Genomic DNA, 13935 nt, shown 5'->3' with positions numbered 1-13935 from the left:
ATAGTTGCCACTCAGTTCACTGTTCAGCCTGGTGTATCAGAGATGACCCACAGGAAAGGGGCCATCAAAAAGGAGTTTAGCCATGTTGCATGGAAAGTTGAGAAATGCCTTCTTTTGCGGGGAGAGAGTACTGGGGAGATGTCATAGTCCTTAAAAATGCTTGATACACAAACGTGAAGACCTGAGTTTCCCCAGCATAAAAAAGAAAAGGATGGCCACCAGGGCCGACGCTGTAATCTGGAGAAGAGAAGTCTGTAGTCTGGAAAAGAGAAGAGCTCTCTGGTTTGCTGACTAGTCTGCCTAGCCGATCCATGAGCTCTAGGCTTAGTGAGAGACACTGCCTCAAAAACTGAGTATTCTACACACACACACACACACACACACACACAAAGAATAGTTAAGGGAGATACCCAAAGGCGACTTCTGGCCTCCCAGTGCAGGCACGCAGGCTCTTGCACACAAACACAGATTTGGGGGAGTTGGCTTGTTTGTTTTCCCTGAACCACCCTGAGCACTTGTGGTTAGCAAAGGAGTGTTTTCTGTGGCTTAGCTCATCTATGAGTCACAACAGACATCCTCGGGTGTCTCTGTGGCTTGCAAGTGAGAAAGGGTAAACTGGCCTGCTGACCTGACTATATTCAAAGGGGTAGAGAATCTGGAGGAAAGAGACCATCATGCCGGGCGTGGTGGCGCACGCCTTTAATCCCAGCACTCAGGAGGCAGAGGCAGGCGGATTTCTGAGTTCGAGGCCAGCCTGATCTACAAAGTGAGTTCCAGGACAGCCAGGGCTAAACAGAGAAACCCTGTCTCAAAAAACCGAAAAAAAAAAAAAAAAGAAAAGAAAGAAAGAAAGAAAAAAAGAAAGAAAGAAAGGAAGGAACCATCAGAAACTCTCCAGAACTCTCCAGCTTTCCCAGGAACTAGACAACTATCTGCTATAGACTGTGCTTTGCAGCAAGGGCTGGGGCTCTATCTCTGTGGAATGTTCACAGAAGAAAAGCTGTGTCAGAACCTCAAATCTGCACGTGTGATAAAGAGGATGGCAGGTATTGTTGTCTGAACAAAGGCTGTTCCACTGACATCCTGTAAGGACAGATACCAGCTTAGCGCAGCCAAGAGTCTCAGCTGATGAAAACTTTCGTTGAATGCAACCATTCTGCCTCCGAGGAACCTTAAACAAACCTACGTATTTACACTCGCAACGAGGAATCCTTATAAAAGTATCATTCACAGACGGGGAAACTGAGGCTAAGAGATGGCAGGCTTTGCTCGGGATCTCCAAGCATAACTGTGGATGGCAGACAGTCTGGTTCTCTTGCTTCTAGGCTTATTTTAGAAGCACATCTTCTTGCCCTCTTTAAGTTGAGAGTGGCCTGTGGCTGTCTCAGACAATGAAATTTGAGAAGTGGCACACATCATTTTCCAAGCGAAGCATTCATTCATTTCCAGGGTTTCAGACTCTTTCACCTTGGTAATAGTGAGTAATGGCAATGATAGTGAAAATACATGTCAACAGGAAAGGGGTGACCATGTGGACCCTCGAGTTAGCACAATAAGCTGAACCCTCTTGTCACCCACACAGAACCGATAATATCGCTATTGAGACTCAAGGATGTCTGCTCTTTTCTACTTATAGAAAATTTTATTTTTTATTTATTTATTTTTTTTTTTTTTTGGTTTTTTCGAGACAGGGTTTCTCTGTGTAGCCCTGGCTGTCCTGGCACTCACCTTGTAGACCAGGCTGGCCTCGAACTCAGAAATCCGCCTGCCTCTGCCTCCCGAGTGCTGGGATTAAAGGCATGCGCCACCACGCCCGGCGAAAATTTTATTTTATGTGTATGAATGTGTTCTTTGCATGTATGTTTGTGTTCTCTGTGTGTTGTAATGCCTGTAAAGTCTACAAGGGAATGTTGGAACCCCTGGAACTGGAGTTATCAATGGTTGTGAGCATCTATGGGGGTGCTGAGACCTGAACTTGGGTCCTCTGCAAGAGCAGTAAATGTTCGCAACAACTGAGCTGCCTCTCCAGCCCTCCGGGGTTGTTCTTATAGCACAATCTGAACTATTCTGGATAAGAAATGATAAAATCCAAATCCATCCCCCACCACATCGCTAGTATCTATGCATCTTCGCCCCAGTGACCTAATAATTTCTCTTGACAAATTATCTGTCAAATAGGGACAACGATCATTGCAACTTTGAAAGACTGTAAGAAGAAAAGATGCATAAGTTTATGTGCAATATTTTGAACAATTTCTGTTGTGTTACATGCACTTCAATGTTGATCATGACACTACTACAGCTCAGACTCCAGCCTACATTTCCCCTCCCCAATGGTACAATATCATGATTGCAAAAGCTGACTCAGGAGCAATCTTTTACCTATGGGTGTTACCATTCAAAGCACTAAATTATAAAGAACCCTTTTTACCTAGGGAAAACATCAGCAGGTCCTCACATGACATAACAGTACTATTGGTTTCTGCCTGCTGTTAAGACACACAACTAAAATCTCCTATTGATGTGGGAACCTCTTTAAAGGAATTTAGAAATCGAGGTTTGGGGGTTATTGTTGTTTTACAGCTTACCAGACATAGTAGCTCACACCAATACTTAGAAGGCTGAGGCAGGAGAGTCACTACAAGTTCCAGGTCAGGCTAGGATATATAAATCCAGACCATCAGCCTATGCTACAGAGAACAAAGTCCTGTCTTAAAACCAAACCGATTATTATATACACACACTAACAAAACTCCAAATGCAGATGTGCCCAAGGATTGTTAAGATCCTTGTAATGCACCAGAAGAGCCCTAGGGGTCCTCAGAGCTCAGGCTGAAACACTTTCCTGGCCTCCAGCGAATCCCTTGGAGGTCTTCTTTCCAGTGTTGGTAGCACCCCCTGGTGGTAAGGCCTGTAATTCCCAAATGGAAAGTCTTCCCTTGGTTTGTTTTGATGTGATTCAATTGGAACCTTGGCCGATTGGTCAAAACGACAGAGTTATAGGATTCCTAGAGATGCTCTTGAACTTCCTAATGGTTTCCTGTCTTCATCCTGCAAAGATCTCTGCACCTTTAAGCTCCTTCAGTCATATATATTGCCCCACTCATCTTGACTGCTGTCATTCGAATCTGACTAAAGCAATATCCTTGGGCAAACTCCACACTCAGGGTCGGCTAAGGTTAGAATAATGTTTGTTCCCTGGACAGTAGCATGGGATGCTTCTCATTTTTTAGAGAGAACTTTGGGTACCATATCCACTTTGATGACTGACTAATATAGGGATGAGGATGAAGCAGACCAGCCTAACAGCCGGGTTATGCTCTCTATGACTGGAGTTGGATCTTAGGGGCTAATCCTTGCCCATATTTGGAAATAATTGAATGAAAGACATGAATATGCCTATAGAAATTATAGCATCCCTCTTATAAAGTTTATATTGGATAACCTCCAGTAGTCAGCTAGCCAGACTAGCTTGGGGACAAATTGCTCCTGAATGCTGCATGTACTCGCAGACACAGGGAACAGCAGTGAGTGAACATGCTGTTTCCCAGTACTACTGGGAAATGTAGGGTACGAGGGGGGAGCAAGACTAGACATTTACATGCCCTCTCTAAGTGGCAGGTCTCAAACTTGCTTAATTCCTTCCCACAATGGCTCACCCGAAACCTCACTTTTGAGCCCTCAGGGAGAGGAGCGAGTAAAGAGAAGCTGAGAAAGTTACACTAATGAAATGGTCCTCTGTGGCTACACATTAGAACCAACTGGGAAGCATGAATAAAACGCAGCACTAAAAGAGAAATGCACACCACCCAGCCTCTGGAGATTTCAATTCCATCATCTGGGGTGGGGCCCAGTTTATGTAGATACATAGCAATCTCTAATGTGCTGTTGAGTAAATGCTCTGCGTTTCCAGCTTTGATGAACCTTAGAACAACCAGAGAACTATGAAATAATTTCAATCCTAGGGCAGGGGCACTAGCTGAGTGGGTAAGAGTGCTTGCTCCACAAACATGAGGATCTGAGTTCAAATCCCCCACATCCACATAAAATGCCAGATATTGTATGCATGTGTGCCTGTAACCTTGTGGGTGACAGAGACAGGAGGATCTCTAGGACTTTCTTGCTACCATCCTTGCTCTAGTTTCAATTCAAGGCTCTGACTCAGGAGACTAAGACAGAGTGATCGAATAGGACATCAATATCCTCCTCTAGCTTTTGCACATGCACACTACATGCAAATATACCACGTATACACATAAATGAATAAATAAATAAAATATTATCTATGTCTTTTTTTAAAGTTTCAATCTCTAGACCTTATCAATTAAATCAGAATCTTGGAGGGAAGTGTAATGTTAAGTCTCTCCAGTTGTGGCTCGAGAAATGGCTCGGTAGTTAAGAGCTTTGGCTGCTCTTGCAGAAGATTTGGATTCTGTTCCCAGCACCCACATGGTGCCTCAAAGCCATCTGTGTTTCAAGTTCTTTTTTTTTTTTTTTTTTGGTTTTTTGAGACAGGGTTTCTCTGTATAGCTCTGGCTGTCCTGGAACTCACTTTGTAGACCAGGCTGGCCTCGAATCCCCCTGCCTCTGCCTCCCAAGTGCTTGGGATCTAAAGAACCCAATGGCTTCTTCTGATCTCCGTGGGTACCAGGTACACACATGCAGGTAAAACATCCATACACATAAATAGTTGTTTTTTGGTTTTGGTTTTGGTTTGGTTTGGTTATGGTTTTCGAGGGGGGTTTGTTTTGTTTTGTTTTGTTTTGTTTTGTTTTGTTTTTAGGTTTTTCGAGACAGAGTTTCTCTGTGTAGCCCTGACTGTTCTGGAACTCACTCTGTAGACCAGGCTGGCCTCAAACTCAGAAATCCGCCTGTCTCTGCCTCCCGAGTGCTGGGATTAAAGGCGTGCGCCACCACTGCTCAGCATAAATAGCTATTTTTTAAAGACTCTAATTGATTCCAATTCATAGCCAAAATTGAAAATAGATGTTCATATATGGACTTGTATTATCTTTCAAATATTTTATGCAGTGCTAAAATATTTATGTCAGGGCTTGACACATGCTAGGAAAATGTCCTATCAATGAGCAGTAGCTCCAGCCCCAGCCCCAGTCCCAGACCCTGTTGCTTGAAACTTCTATAGAATTACATGGAGAACAGTTCAAAGATGGATAGTTGGGCCTTGCTTCCTGAGCTAATGGTTCACTAGGCCTGGGATAGGACCTGAGCATGCACAACAAGTTTCTCAGTGGTGTTGATACTGCTGGGATTGCAGATTTAAGCCATCATGCCTGATGTGTGCCACTGAGAACCAAATCTCAGGCATTGAGTGGGATCACAATACTTTTTAGCAAGACTAAGTTGGTGCACATGTTTTTCTTTAGATACCTTTTCTGTTATGGATGTGTAGTAACAATTTTGTCATTTTAGTTTCTATATATAAAACCACAGAAATATTATAAGAATATGTTTTAGTTTTAATTCCAGGTGTGGGATATAGGGCTGTTTCAGATTGTCCACAGCAGCTATGATTTGCCTCGTGCTCTAACAGAGGTGTGATTTTTGCCAGCAGTAGATAGTTTCTGAGATTGTGTGATGTTTGGAATTCTGGGGACTTTTCAGAGGGTCTATAAATGCTAGGGCCCTGAGAGAAAGTGTGGGTTGTTGGTTGCATTTGTTAAGTAGTAATGCATAAAGAGGAAAGAAGAAGAAGAAGAAGAAGAAGAAGAAGAAGAAGAAGAAGAAGAAGAGGAAGAGGAAGAGGAAGAGGAAGAGGAAGAGGAAGAGGAAAAAGAAAAAGAAAAAGAAATTAGATATCCTGATGGTGAAGCTCGACCCTACCTCAAGCAACTTGATGCCCCTACTCAGAAGAAAGTCGTATAATGATAACATCATCCCCTTTACTTTCTATCCTTTCTCCTCTCCTCTCTAGTGTTAGAGTTTTGAAAAGGTGAAAAAAGGTGAATATAGGCTGAAGGGTGGAAGAAAGAAGAACTCACAAAGTAGTAAAGACCAGCTACAGGGATGGGTACCTGAGCCTTAGTTTGTATTTGCCTTGAAATAGCCTTATTTCTTTGCCATTTTTAAAGATAGCTTTGCTGGGTATAACAATCTCAGTTGGTACTGATTTACTTTCAGGGTTTTAAACATATTGTTCCATGCTTTCTTAGCTTTTTGGTTGCCAATAAGAGAAATAATTTTGCTCTAATATGCCAGCCTTTGTAGAGGAGTTAACTTTTTTCCTTATGGCTTTTAATACTTTTGCCGTGTGTGTTTGATATTTGATTATAAGAAGTCATGGAGTGGCTCTTCTCTGGTTATGTATATTTGGAACCCTAAATTCTTCTTGTGTTTAGGTGTCTATTCTCTAGATTTTAGTTGATTATTGTTTGGTTGATTTTTGCTATGATTTCATGAAAAAGATTCACTGTACCATGGGAATTTTGATTTTCTTTCTCTCAGCTCTTCCTTCTATCTCATGGATTATTAAGTTTGGTCTCTTGGTTGTGTTACAGAGTTCTTGGATGTTGTAGTCGTGTCTTTTTTTTTTTTTTTTTTTTTTTGGTTTTTGGTTTTTCGATACAGGTTTCTCTGTGTAGCCCTGGCTGTCTGGACTCACTTTGTAGACCAGGCTGGCCTTGAACTCAGAAATCCACCTGCCTCTGCCTCCCAAGTGCTGGGATTAAAGGCGTGCACCACCACTGCCCAGCTGTCGTGTCCATTTTTTTAGTTTTGTTTTGTTTCATTTCAATTCTCTTGAGACAACCTCTTATGAAGTCCAGGCTGAGCTAGAACTCACTTCATAGCTGAGGATACTTCAAACTCCCCATCTTCCTGTATCCAATCTCTAATTGGCATTATAGACAAATACCAGTGAATATAGCATTCTTTGTTATTGATGTTTGAATGTAGTATTTCTCTGACCTTGTCTTCCAGCCCTGATCTTTTCCACTGAGGTAGCTAATGTTCTGACTGAAGGTATCTCCTGAGTGTGTTGGGAGTGGGGGGAATGCAATGGCCACACTGCAATCTCTATAACAGTGGACCTTTCTCCATGCTTTCAAACCCCCCTGCCCGTCAATCACCTGCTAGATCCATGCAGCTGTGGATATCAGGTAGCCCATTGAAGCTTCTGAATTTTCAGGATCTACAGCAGGGAACAGCAGATGGGGACTCTAGAGGCTGATCCACCTACTGACCTAGGCTTAGAACCATCAAACTCCAAGCTCATTGTGAGTTGATGAGATCCCTTCCTGGCCTCAATAGCCACTATTTCTTATGTACATCACTGATTGATCCAAGCTCCTTGTGACCATTCCCTTGGCCTTCCCTCTCTTTACAACTGCTTTCCAGAGCTGTCTTTCAATGAGGAGCAGATGTGGCAGCAGTCCCAAGAAGGCGCCAGGGACTGCAGCTAAGTCATATGACTTGCACCTGACTTCCTCATATAAACCACAAACATCGTGAGAGCTGCACAGGTGTACCAGGTTACTGGCGAAGCCATTTTGGTGGAGATATGCCCCTGCTGCCCTGATTAGCTGAAGCTGCGTACCTGGTGAGGTGATGTGGCCTGCTGTGAGTGGATGGGAACTGATAGTAGTATATAAGAGTGAGAGGCCCAGGGCTCGGGGTCTTTCGCCTACACAGTCAATGTGCAGCCCAATAAACGTGTGCAGAAGGATCCTATTGTGGTGTCTTTCTTGCTGGCGAGTCAGGCGTCCCACATCTTTCAGCTTGACATTTCAGCAGATTAAGTTCAGGCTCCAACAACTTACGGGTGTTTCCTATTCTCAGGACAAGAGGCCAGCTCAATTTTAAATAACAGTTTCTCTATCAAGATGACCCTGATCACTGCCCTCCAGGACCTGCTGAGTGACAAAATAGGATTCTGATCCATCTGTTGGGGTAGAACCTGGATCTAAGGTTTTATGAGGGCTGTGGGCTTTTTCTGTGAGGCAGGACTTCCTGTCAGTTTTCCCTGAGGCCCACTTATTTTACTTTTTCGATGAAGCTTCTGCTTCCTACCCTCTCTGTGGAGGTGTGCAGGTGTGGCTGGGGTTGGATGTCTTGGTTTACATCTTTTTGGTACATCACCTGCTGCTTTTTCTATATTTTCCAGGTATCCCATTACCTTTGCTATTCTTTTCTTTTTTTAAAAAAAGAAGATTTATTTATTTACTTTATGTATATGAGTACACTGTAGCTGTCTTCAGACACGCCAGAAGAGGGCATTAGATCTCATTACAGATGGTTGGGAGCCACCATGTGGTTGCTGGGATTTGAACTCAGGACCTTCAGAAGAACAGTCAGTGCTCTTAACCCTGAGCCATCCTCTCCAGCCTAGGCTAGAAGTTTTTAAAAAATGTTTTAATGTGATGTTTTTCTTATATTTGTCTGTGTAGCGGTCTACTTTTGCTGTCTTATATTTATAAAAGAGTAATCATATTGATTTGCCTGCATTGATAGATGCATTTCCTATATGTTCCATGAATATAGGTCTATATTTCTTTCTCTTTTTGTCTTCTATTTTTCTATCTTATGTTACCATAAAGAAAATGCTGCCCAGAGGTTCCGTGAACCAGAATTGTTATTTCTCAAAGAATGGCAATGGGGTTGAATGGTGGTGGTATAAGACGTGGCTCCAGGGTCTGAGGAAGATGACTACACAGTCCAAAGGGAAAATGTTTTATTTCTGCAGAGCAGTTCATGCCACACTCAAGCAAGCAAGCAAGCAAGCAAGCAAGCAAACAAGCAAGCAAGCACACAAGGGTCCCTTTGGAGTTTTATTCCTAATGAGAAATGTCCTGTGCCTCTGAGTAGTCAGAGCTTGGCTTACATTCTTATGTGATTGACTAATACAGCACAGCACAGATTCTAGGAAAAGGGGAAGGAAGCCTGTTCTGATTCCAAGAACTGAACCTGGAGAGATCTGAATTTCTGCAAAGTCGCTTCTTCACAGATCTACTTACTTTTATTTTTTTATATATGTGCACCATGTGAATGCCTGCTGCCTGTGAAGGCCAGAAGAGGGTGACAGATCCTCTAGAATCGGAGTTGCAGAGAGTTGTGGGTGCTGAGAACCGAATCAGGTCCTTGGCAAGAACAACAATGTTAACCTCTGATCCACCTCTCCAGTCTGCTACAATTGTTTAAAATGGAACCCTGTCTTATTTACTTCTGTGAAAGAAAAGACTGCATCTGCTGAAACTTCCCACAGGCAATGCCTTAGGAAGGAGGAGGCTTTGTTCTGATACTTATCCATTGTGATGAGTAACATTGTCAGTGTTGGGTAAGCCTGTCTGTGGGGCAGAAGGAGAAAGGTAATTGTTGTTGCAAGATTCAGCCTGCTGTGAACAGCACCCTAGGCAGGTGCCCTGGATTGTGTGCATTCGGAGAAATCTAGTTGAACACAAGAAGGGAAGAAATAGGTGGGCATGCATTTATTCTCTCTCTGCTCCTGCATATGATATGACTAGCTAGCTCAAGTTCCCACGTTGACTGCCTTACACTGATGGACTATTGCCTAAGATTGTAAAACAAACAAGCCCTCTTGTACATAAATTGCTTTTTGACTGGATATTGTATCACAGCAACAGAAATGAAGTCAGGACACCCACCTAGAAACCTTTAGTTTTTTTCTTAATGCCATCTGCTTGAGTTCTGTGTGAGAAAAGGTAACAAGGGGCAGTCGCCATCAGGGACATCTCAAGAAGATGTTTATGGGAAGATGTCCACATCATTTCTTCTCTACCTCTTCACCTGCAAATGTGGGGGCTCTGCCAGGAGTACCGCCTCCTCCTCAGCTTCCTGTACTCATTTCATTCTCTGTGGTGCAAAGTTTAGTCACTTTGTTAGCACGCTAATTCAGTGTCAGCAGAAGGAAAAGACAAACCCGTAGGCTTCTTTACCATTGTTCCTGATTTTTTTTTAATTTTTAATATTTTTATTACATATTTTCCTCAATTACATTTCCAATGTTATCCCAAAAGTCCCCCATAGCGCCCCCCACTTCCCTACCCACCCATTCCCATTCTTTTGGCCCTGGCATTCCCCTATATTGGGGCATATAAAGTTTGCAAGTCCAATGGGCCTCTCTTTCCATTGATGGCCGACTAGACCATCTTTCGATACATATGCAGCTAGAGACAAGAGCTCCGGGGTTCTGGTTAGTACATCATGTTGTTCCAACAATAGGGTTGCAGATCCCTTTAGCTCCTTGGGTACTTTCTCTAGCTTCTCCATTGGGAGCCCTGTGATACATCCAATAGCTGACTGTGAACATCCACTCCTGTGTTTGCTAGGCCCCGGCATCGTCTCACAAGAGACAGCTATATTTGGGTCCTTTCAGCAAAATCTTGCTAGTGTATGCAATGGTGTCAGCGTTTAGAAGCTGCTTATGGGATGGATCCCTGGATACGGCAGTCTCTAAATGGTCCATCCTTTCATCACAGCTACGAACTTTGTCTCTGTAACTCCTTCCCTGGGTGTTTTGTTCCCAATTCTAAGAAGGGGCACAGTGTCCACACTTTGGTCTTCATTCTTCTTGAGTTTCATGCGTTTAGCAAATTGTATCTCATATCTTGGGTATCCTAAGTTTTGGGCTAATATCCACTTATCAGTGAATACATATTGTGTGAGTTCTTTTGTGATTGTGTTACTTCACTCAAGATGATGCCCTCCAGGTCCATCCATTTGGCTAGGAATTTCATAAATTCATTCTTTTTAATAGCTGAGTAGTACTCCATTGTGTAAATGTACCATAATTTCTGTATCCATTCCTCTGTTGAGGGATATCTGGGTTCTTTCCAGCTTCTGGCTATTATAAATAGGGCTGCTATGAACATAGTGGAGCATGTGTCCTTTTTACCGGTTGGGACATCTTCTGGATATATGTGTTCCTGATTTTTAAAAGATTTCTTTTTTATTATTTTATTTTAGTTTTTGAGACATGGTCTCACTGTATAGCTCTGGCTGTCCTGGAACTCACTGTGAACACTGGGCTGGCCTCGAACTCATGGAGATCCACCTGCATCTGCCTCCCAAGTGCAGGGATTAAAGGCATGCATCACTATTCCTGGCTACAAAATTATTTTTATTTTTCAATTGTGTGTGTGTGTGTGCACACTCCTACAGTGACCAGAAAAGGATGTAGGATGCTCTGTAGCTGGACTTACAGGCATCTGTGAGCCGCCCTATGTAGGTGCTGGGAATTGAACTTAGTCTCTCTGCAAGAGCAGAGAGAGCTCTTAATTGCTGAGCCATCTCTTCAGCATCATTTGTTAATATTTTGTTTGTAATTTTTATATGTCTTTGAAAATGAGGGTGTTCAAGCCAGGCAGTGGTGGCACACACCTTTAATCCCAGCACTTGGGAGGCAGAGGCAGGCAGATTTCTGAGTTTGAGGCTAGCCTGGTCTACAGAGTGAGTTCCAGGACAGCCAGGACTACACAGAGAAAACTTGTCTCGAAAAAAATAAATGCAAGTGTTCTATAGACTTTGTTTTCCTTTATGGTGGTCTTTCTTTGGTTCTGAGGTCATGGTTAGAGAGTAACCTTACAGAAGAATTAGCTCTCATTTCCTGAAGTTAGCTCAACAGTGGACCGAGAAAGTATAGCATAAGAGCCACCTGGGAATAATCTTTCAAGTGTAGATTCCATTTATCTTTGTACAATCACAGGAAAAAAATATGGAAGGATAGATATAAATTGACATATTTACACATAAATTGATAAATTATGTCTTGGAAGCAGAAAGATTAGGGAGAAAAATGCTTTATATTCTATATGTATCTACATCGTGATGTGTTTATTAAAAGATAAAGAGAGAGGATATGTTTTGGTGGATGTGTAGTCAGGTATGGGGGAAGGGGGTGCCTTGGCTGGTCCATGCTGAGTCATCCCTTCCCCTAGAATAGAGTTTATTCAGGGCATGGGGAGGGGAGTTAAGAGGGTAGTAGAGGCAGAGAAAGGAAGAGAGAGAGAGAGAGAGAAGCAGAGGAGTAGCCACATAAGCACATGGGGAGAGAGGGGGGAAGGGATGAGAGGACAGAGTAGGAGCAGGAAGGCAAGAGCAAGAGAGAGAGGAGGGGGCAAGCCCCTTTAATAGTGAGTCAGACATACCTGGCTGTGGGGAGGAGCTTAGACAAAATGCTAACACATTGTTCTTTTTTTCTATCTCCCACCCCCCCTTTTTTTTGAGACATGGTTTCTTTGCATAGCCCTTGCTCTCCTGGAACTTACTCTGTACACCAAGCTGGCCTTGAACTCAGAGCTCAGGATGCACCTGCTGCTGTGTCCTCAGTGCTGGGATTAAGGACGCATGCCACTATCAACCAACTCTCACTGTTCAGTTTTTAAAATAATCACTAAATATAACATATGAATCAAAAATAAAAGATCCTATGGGAAAGATTCCCAGGCCAAATTTTTGGAGACTTTTAGTTTGTCGAGTTTAGGAAGCCAAGAAGTAGATATATTTTTAAAATATTTTCTAGGAAAAGGTTGGTAGAATTTATGCCTTAGTATATACAAGCTTAGACTTTAACCCCCAGCACCAAAAATTTAAAAATTAGTCAACCAGTAAACAGATAAGTAAATATGGATCCAGATAAATCAGGTGTGTAGTTGAGTTTAGAAGGCATCAGTAGAAATATTATAGGGATTATCTCTTTTCTTTGAGTCATGAAAATACTTGCCTATAATACTTTATGGACCTGAGGATTCATGGGGGAGGTCCAGATAAACTGAGAACATACAGTTCTTCAAAATTTTCCTCTTCTAGCCGGTCGTGGTGGTGCATGCCTTTAATCCCAGCACTCAGGAGGCAGAGGCAGGCGGATCTCTGAGTTCGAGGCCAGCCTGGTCTACAGAGTGAGTTCCAGAACAGCCAGGGCTACACAGAGAAACCCTGTCTCGTTAAAAAAAAAAAAAAAAAATTTTTTTTTCCTCTTCTTTTTCCTCTCCCTCCTGGTCTTTCTCGCCCTTGAGATTTTTGAGATGGATTGTTTTTCTTTTTAAATTTAATTTTATGTGTATGGATGCTTTGCTTACATGCATATCTATGTATTACATGCGTGCCTGGAGCCCACAGAGGCAAGAAGAGGGCATCAGAACCACTGGAACTGGAGTTAGACCATTGTGAGCCATTATATTGGTGTTGGGGATCTAACCCCAGTCCTCAGCAACAGCAGCCAGTGCTCTTAACTGCTAAGCCACCTCTCTAGCCTCTTGAGATAGATCTTACTTTGTAGCTTCAGCTAGGTGGCACTCACTCTATAGACCAGGCTGGCCTCGAACTCAGAAATCCTCCTGCCTCTGCCTCCCAAGTGCTGGGATTAAAGACCTGTGCCACCACCACCTGGCAAAAACTTCATTTTTACAGGTAAAACAAACAGGTGTAAACTGATGAGAGAGCCTTCCTCTTGGGCAGGAAGTGCTTTCCCCGCTGAGCCATCTATCTCCCTAGCCCCTTATCATCTTCATTCTGAGAGATGTCCTTGGCCTTACTACCCGACATTTAATTGGTCTTCAACTGTGCCCGGTTGCTTTTGTTTGTTTGTTTGTTTGTTTGTTTGTTTATTGTCTGTTGGTTTTGTCCTGGAATTCCTAATCTATGGCCTCCACCTCTCAAACTCTGTGGGATTCTAAATCTGTACCACCAAATCCTGCTTCTTCTTATATTGTTGACCTCCCATATTTAACCTTACATATCATCTGTTAATTACTTGTTGGGGGTGGAGGAGTTGAGACAGACTCACTGTGTAGTCCTGGCAAGTCTGTAACTTGCTATGCGGATTTGTAATATTCAACCTTTTAAGTTTATACCCATAAAGGGAAGCAGGAATTGAGGTGAAAATCTGCTAGCTCAGCGAAGCAACCTTCTTTTCTTAACTGTATACAAAAATATCTACTTAGAAGCCTGATCCTACAATAAACT

Source organism: Mus caroli, unplaced genomic scaffold (genome assembly GCF_978045245.1).
Source record: "Mus caroli unplaced genomic scaffold, Mus_caroli_1 scaffold_11, whole genome shotgun sequence".
NCBI lineage: Eukaryota > Metazoa > Chordata > Mammalia > Rodentia > Muridae > Mus > Mus caroli.
The sequence above is the reverse complement of the archived record's forward strand: the minus strand, read 5'-3'. Positions refer to the sequence as shown.